This window comes from Epinephelus fuscoguttatus, linkage group LG11 (assembly GCF_011397635.1).
Source record: "Epinephelus fuscoguttatus linkage group LG11, E.fuscoguttatus.final_Chr_v1".
NCBI lineage: Eukaryota > Metazoa > Chordata > Actinopteri > Perciformes > Serranidae > Epinephelus > Epinephelus fuscoguttatus.
In genome coordinates this window covers 3,429,703-3,437,878 of record NC_064762.1, presented here as the reverse complement: position 1 = coordinate 3,437,878, position 8,176 = coordinate 3,429,703, and the positions used below count along the sequence as shown (strand labels likewise).

At 42.0% G+C, this 8,176-nt stretch overlaps 1 pseudogene; it reads left to right on the top strand.

Moving 5' to 3' along the window:
• Nucleotide 1: 1 nt before the first annotated feature.
• Nucleotides 2-8,176, top strand: part of LOC125897556 (UPF0606 protein KIAA1549L-like) — a 40,003-nt pseudogene continuing 31,828 nt past the window's right edge.

Here is an 8,176-nt window from a genome sequence, read left to right as displayed (position 1 = left end):
CTCACTGGTTGTTGTCAACAGCAACTCCTCCAACAGCAATAGCAGCTCCAGTTTGGGTATGGTGCATGGCTGTGCTGTCATTTACACATAATTTAACTTTGGCTTTATTTTAATTAATTGTTCACTAAACCCCCTCCAAGAACAGCAATCATAGCTTAGGAACCATAACTATGCACAGCAGGTCTGTCAAGCTCTAATTTCTCCACATGCTGAAACGATATGCATGGAGCTGTAGTTAGAGCTAGACTCTGCATTTAAAGAGTCTGGAGGGTCCTGTCTTTTCCTTAGCCTTCTTTAAAACGACAAGTGTAAAAGCGTAAGGAAGGAATTAAACAGCATCTTAGAATTCCCAGCTACTTAGCTTGCTATTAGTAGTAACCCAGTGCTATTTCTAAAGCCAAGAAAAATACAAGAACAATAAAGTTGGTCAATTCCGTGTCCTCTACATGAATCATCAATTGGTGAGGATTAACTTTTTACCTGGGACATGTAGCTTAAGCCTCAGTCTTTCAGCATCATATAATGATTGTAGCCATCAAGTGCATATTGAAGACCCTTTTACAACCTGGTCTCACAGAAATACATTAAATCACCACAACTTCTTTAAACCACATGGTGGTGGTAGCACGTAATGTTTTAAATTAACCACAGAAATAACACCAGTGGAAAGGCAATCATGAATGGATGCAGTTTCAAACGTGGTGAAATAGTCACAGTTTGGTGAGGTTTAGGAAAAGATTGTTGTTTTGGTTAAAATAAGTATGTACGAAATGTAAGCACGTTGAAACTTGAGGTAACTACATCATGAAACTTTATGTAGTTACATTATGTACATATGTAGGCAAAGTTAAAATAACTTGACTTTTGGTTTCACAGTGCACAAACCGCAGTCTCCTGGGTGAAAGTCCTATGTTTGTTTCTTCCTCACTCTGAGATGATATTTTTTTGTAGGCCATCCTGGAAGTTAGTGTCACCCACCGTTTCACCTTTCAGCATTGATCATCATAGCCATCTAAACAACCATCATCTTCATCATTCCATCAATCATCATCATCATCATCATCATCATCATCTCTGTCCTCTTCATTATCCTCACCCTCCATGTACTGTCCCACTCCACTACCTCCATGTCTCCCCTCTTCCTGTTAAATCATCATCAAGGTAATTCTTCCACATACCATTTTAACACAAGAATAAAGAAAATCCAATATTGCATTGTCCAGCATTTTCTCTCTCATGAATTCATATCACCATCACAACAGGACAACAAGTCCTCATGTGTTTATGTGAGGGGAGGAGAAGAGGGAATGTGGATCCTTCTCAGTCTGAAAAGATTGATTGCCTCCCTCTTGTTCACTCCTGCCTCCTTTACACCTCTCATCGACATTCATCTGATTTCACTGTGTAAACAAGAGATGATTTAGATGGATTACATGAACCCTGACATCAGAATGCTCCTCTGGTTTACACATCAAAATTGGATTTCTATTTCCTATTCAAAATTTAAATTGATGTGCACTTTATCTTGTGCATTTAAAATTGACAATAAGCTCTTCATCTTCTTTGTTCCTCAGTCGTGGGAAAACAGCCAATTCAGTTTTGACAAGTTTGTTATTGACCTGCCAGCTGTTTGATTTGCATGGCTTTCTTTATGTTTGGATCCCTTTGTTGCTTCAAGTGAATTTAAGATGCGTTGCTTCAAGGTGGAGATGTACTAGGGGAATAATCCAAATTTTAAGGATCCATGTCAAAGTGTTTATGGTTAGGGATGCACTGATGTGAAAATATGTCAGCCGATACAGATGTTGATGTTTTGTTTTTGTTTGTTTTGTTATTTATTTCCTCTTTCATGCCAGAAAAAGACAAAGGGCCCTATTTAGATGGTCTAAAGCAGACAACGGAGGGCGCATAATCCATGTCGCAAGTGTCATTGCTATTTAGATGCAGGCGCAGTTGTCATTTTCACACCCTGCGCCCTCGTCGTCTAACTAGCAAATGAACTTGCGCTTCTCTGGGCGTGTTCGTCTAAAAATGAGGAGTGGTCAGGCGCAGTCATGGCGCGTTGCTAGTTAGATGACGGGAAAAGCAAATGCGCCAGTGACCAACAAAAACCTGGTCTAAAGTCAACGGCGCAATATTTCGTTGTTAAACAAGTTAGTAATATGCGTCTCTAGGCAGGTGCACAACGCGTGCACTCTGCTCAGACACACACAGAGCAGCCACACATATGCAAAAAATAACAAATAAAAATATGATTACAATGTGAAAGGTTATTATTGATTAAAATATTTATCAGAAACACGTCTTAATGGTCAGTCATTAATCAGAATGATCTAATCGCAGTAATAATGATCATGATAATCCGGGAGGTCCAAGTTCACAGTGTCCGAATCATAGACTGTATAAATGGTCCAAATATACGGAACTGCAAGCAGACCTCCACGGGCTGATGATGCATAGTCTGTAAAATGAACTTGTCTTTCCCAAATGAATTGTGATCATTTTGGCATGTAAATCACAAAATCAAAGATGTGAAAACGTTTCATAAACTTTCAGGATGCTGGAGAGGGAGCTGGGCTCCTAACCTCCCGGTTAAAATAAAATTGAATAACTTACAATTTGTTGACAGCGTTTCTCCCGTGCGCTCTCTCTTTCTCTCTCGCAGTCTCACTCTGTTTCTTTTCTTTTGGCTTCTCTAAGATGACAGATGCTGAATATATACTCCCTATCTGATGCTGTGGCTGTTTGTGGTTGGCTGAGAGGGATGTGAACTTATTAGATTGCAGCTGTGTTAATCAAATCAGGTTGGGTGTCCATTATGCGTGCCAAACGGTGCCAATCCCCTTTGATCTGTCACCAGATGTGACGGGACAGTCGATATAGAGATACATTTATCGTCTCCTCAGCTGTAAAACACTCACTCTTTCCAGTTGGTAGGTCCGCCATCTAACTAGCTCTCTGCCATGCACTCCAATCGCGCCTCTCTTAAAGGGAATGAGAGGTGACACTCTGATTGGCTTATTGAATGATACACCCATCATAGAAAATAATTGAACTGTTTTAAAGTCATGCAGCCCTGTGCTACACTATCTTTGAATGAACACAAATTCAACTACAAGAATTTATGAAAAAAACTTAGATTTAACCTTTCTTCACATGAAAAACAGATCTTTCAACAATAAAACACTGTTTCAAAAGCCTTTTTTAATCATATACAATATAGTGTTAGTGTTACACTGCTGTGGAAACATCAGTGAATTTCTCCTTCAAACAGCTGCATTTAATCAAGTTTTTCACCAAAAACTACATTTTACAAGATAACATTTGAACATATCATGTTGACGCGTTACAATTTACTTTCTCCAATGTTGATTTTTACTGAATGGAGCTTGAACGCATCATGTTAGTTCTGGCCACCAGCTGCTAACAGCTGACGATAACCAGTTCTTCTCCTGCAGATGTTAACATGGATTAGTTATTCGCAATGTAGCATTATCAGGGAAACTATAGGGTGTGTCCTCTGCTGCATTGATAGTGCGTTTAATGCATTCTGGGGAAGATCTCTGTTCATTCTAAACATGTTTTCTACTACCCCAGGGATGACAGGAAGCAGTTAGTCTGAAGAATTTTTAGCCTTAACACAATGGGACAACATCGGCTGCTGCCATCAGTGAATGTCATCTTGTTTGCAGAAAGACCGATGGCAGTCAACAAGGTTGTATCGACCAGTACGGACGCTGCAGTGCTCCTATTCATAGCAATGACGGAACATGTCACCTAGTGTAATGATGTTTCCCATTGGTGTGTTTCTGATAATTCTGGACAACAGTGCAGCTTTGTGACACAGGAACAAAAAAGTCGCTAGTAGGATTAAGTCATTGATGGTATTGGTCTTTTAAAGGGTTTAGTTGACAAATAAATAAACCTTAGAATACCACCAGGCATCATTTAATTGATTTTCAAATGTTTTCCTCTCTGCAGACGAGTCAGTGAGCAGCCTGCCAGCCTGGGATCTCCCCACTGTCCCCGAGTCTCTCCTGTCCACAGTGGGCGACCACGATGTCACGCTTCCTGCCAACATCACCAGCCCTTTCTCCACCCATCAGTGGAACACCACAACGCCCTTGCGCACCAGAAACACCTCACGGCAGACGACCACATTAACCACCACCATAAGCACGTCTCTGTCACCCAGCACCACTTCAACTTTACCGCCATCCACCACAGCAAGAGCACAGGCACCATCGGGACCCACTGCAGTTTCTCAAACCACAAGCCAGGACACTGTGACCAACGACAGCCTTCAGCTGACGACAGTAACCACGACGACGCCCTCAACGACCAATCTTACTGTGACTGCCGCTGAGATGATGACACAGGCAATGACCACTGGGAGCGCTGTAACAGCATCACCAAATAACACTGCTGCTTCAACCACGCAGCAAACCACGAGCCTCATACTGACCACAGCAGCTGCAACTCAGCCTACAACCACCACGACAACCACACCCGCCACTACTACCACCACTACTACTACAGTACCCCCAACCACCACCACCACCACTCCTCCTCCACCCACTACTACAACTACTACACCTGCAACTACTACTCCTACTACTACTGCTGCCACAACCACCACTACCACTATTACCACATCAACAAAGATACCTGCCACCATTGTCTTCATCCCGATCCAAACCACGCCACCTCCAACCACAACCACTGAACCGCCGTCCAGCACCAGTGCAGAGGAAAGTTCTCTACCATGCAACGTGACTGAGAAGTACTGGGTCAGAACAGGTACGAGACTAAAACTCCATCAGTGCGACTTACTTGGAGTTAAAAATGATTTAAAACAAGTTTGTATTTCTAAAAAAAAGTATTCAGATTGGAATAATTTTAGACGTGTGGGATTTAAAGATTAAAGAGTAAGATGAGCAAGGATGAATGGCTAAAAAAATCTGGGTATTAACCAAAAAAAAAGAAACCCATCTACTGTTACTTCAGGCACTGCATGTCCCCTGTCAAATTACCTACAATGCACTGTTCTCAACATCATGTAGGCAGGCTTTTGCTGTTCTTCTGGAAAAATGATTGCAAAGTAATGATGAATGCAGGTGAAATGCCTTTTTAGGGGCTCAGGCACAAAGCACCCATTATGTGTCCAAGATGTAATTACATGCACGTAAATTAATTAAAACTCGCACAAAAGCAAGGGCAGATTTTCCTCAAGCATAAACACTTACATTAATAACAAACTGGAGACTGTAGCCTTTGATTACATTTACTGGTAATGGTGTGATGCTACAGTGTGCAGGCTCGGCAGCAGCTTTGCAGAGTGACCAAGGAGACAATTAACTAGAGGCCAATGTCTCAGTGGTGGTGGGGGAGGGGCATTATAGTATTAGCATTATATTATTATTTGAGGAAACAAGTGTGGCCAGAGTCTGATTTGTCACAGAATATTAGCTAGCCAAATAAAAACACATTGTGCACAGTCACTGAGTCCTGATTTTTGTTTCCTTCACAGTTCTGTCCATTGAGCTGCGTAGGAACCGCCTGGACCTGATCCTGAAGCAGAACCTCTCCAAAGGACTGAGCCATGCCCTGCAGAGAGCCCTGAATGACTCCACAGCTAACGCACAGGTCAGTGTCTCTTAAAACTTCAGCTATAATAACCACAGGGTAGTGGGTAGTAACTCACTGCCTTGCAACCACAGGTCAGTAACCAGTAACCACAGTGAACAGGTTTGGAGTTTACGGAGCTGTATGTGATGCTCAGAGATTAACATAGCAGCACACCACTTTTTGCTGTGTAAAGATATAGTAAAGTAGTGGTGTCCTTAGTAGAAAATGAAGTCACCCTTCCTTGGTGTGTGTGTGTGTGTTGTAATCCGAGCTTCTCTGTTCTTTGTTGTGGTAGCCGGCATGTATATTGGTACATGTGAGTCCCTGCGTGTGTTTCCTGGGCCAGCAAATCACCACTGCTTTGCGCCAGAGTCCTGGATAGGCTGGATCCTCCACCTGTCCTGGTACCGCAACGTGCAATAGTGCACCTGCCCCACCACCTACACATATGACCAATAAGTTCCACAACCGACCTGACCCATCGACACAAAATCTGCAGCCCGACCCCAAACTGCAAATCCTATTATAACCATATACTTTCAAATAATCAGTTGAAGTGTTAAAGTTAAAGTGATCATTTTGGGCCATTTCATTCATGTGAAACTAAGATGTCCTATTTTACAATGAACATAATTCAGGAAATAGGATTTAAATGAATATTTTGTGCTTATTCTCATAATACTGAGCAGCACATCTCCACAGTTAAAGTGCCTGAGAGGAATACACCTGATTGAAGTGACTCTCATGTTCCAGTTAGTGCCACAGATAGAGCCGTCAGTATTCGGAAGATTAAATTGGTATAACATGAACGTAAATTATTATTATTATCATTTTGTTTTAGTATTTTCATTATCCAACACCCGCATGTTTTACCCAGATCAGAACCCAGAAATAAAATGACAAAATACCACCTAGGAATCATCATCTTTTTTAGGATCAGGCACCTGTGCAGTGCAGGACTCTAATCTGCGCTGCACTCATATGGAGGGTGCTGCTGATAACGATCCACGGCGTTGTCATGGAAGCATAATGTCGAATGTATGTAAGTGAGTAAAGTTATCTCAGAGTAAAATGCCGCAGTACAGAACATTTGCAGAGGTTAAATGGTTTTCAGAGCTTTAGCTTTTCTTTGCTTATAATATACCAATTTTCCCTTTGCAGTCAATATGTACTCACCGCCGGCTCCAACAGGTCTGCACGCTCTTGATGTAAATTAGATGACCACAGAGTGTCTGCTTCATCATACTGAGGAAAAGTGCTTTTCTATCTAATGAAATAATCTAATCTTTAAATCTTAATTTTTGCCACATTGTTGGCTCTTGATGTGTGCAGATATCCTATTCTTGAGTGAGTCATCACTTTATAATATTCTACAGTATTCATCATTTTCTCCTTCTGCTCATTCACATCACAAGGACTCATCTGAATGGTGCTAGAAAGGAACAGAGAGAGGTGACTAATGCAGACAGCGTTTGAATAGAAAGACCTGTTGAATAGTCAGGCAGTGTTCACTCAGAGAGGTTAGACACACACACACACACACACACACACACACACACACACACACACACACACACACACACACACACACACATCCTCTCTCTCACACAAACATGGTGATGGAAAATGAATCCAGAACAAATGATTATTTTTCTTTTTTCCTGCATCACAGCAGTGCAGTCAACTGATCTGTCTATTCTGTTGCTATCAGTGGATCGTTTTTTGTCTCTCTTTTGATTTGTCCAACCTCTCTTTCACTCCATTTCAACCCAGTCTATTTCTATTTCTTCTTCATCTTTTCCATCTCTTCTCAAGCGATCACTCTCTCGCCCTCTTCCTGTGCATTTCTCAATATTTACCTTTCTCGTATTGCTCCCCTCCTCCATCTCCTCTATCTGATTGCTCCCTCGGTTTAAGTCGATTGATTTTCTGCCAACATGTCTGTCTCGCCTGTCTGTTGGTCTGCCTGTCTCACCTGCCTGCCTCACTGTCTGTCCACCTGCCTCTCTTCATCTCGCTGTCTGTCTGTCTGTCTTCATCTGCTTGCTTTTTTCTATTTTTATCCAGTTGTTTGTCAGCCCGCACTGGGAGTGACTCAGTGTCTCTAAGCTCCAGTCCACTTTCATCTACCCCTCTAACACACACACACACACACACACACACACAAACCTCAGCTCTCATCCTCTCCATCAGATAACGCAGACTATTATTTGGAAATCTGGATCAGTCTATTGAGAGACAGCAGCATGTGTAAAATTGGCCAAAGCCGTCATATGTAGGCAGTGTTTTGAGGCATTGTTGATGAGCAAATATTGGCTTCAGCGGGGACAGGGGCTGTCAGACAGCATGAAATTAGCATGCAGCAGTATTTAACGTGTTGCATCATTGAACAATGTGATCAACCATAATTGCTTGCAAAATTGGCCGGTTTTACAGCTTTAAATTGTTACTGGGGAGAAAGAAGTGACAGCAGAGGGCAGGGGCAGGTCTGGTTAGCTTTATTAGATACAACACTGCTGCTCAAGTATGCAAAACAAACAAGGTCAAA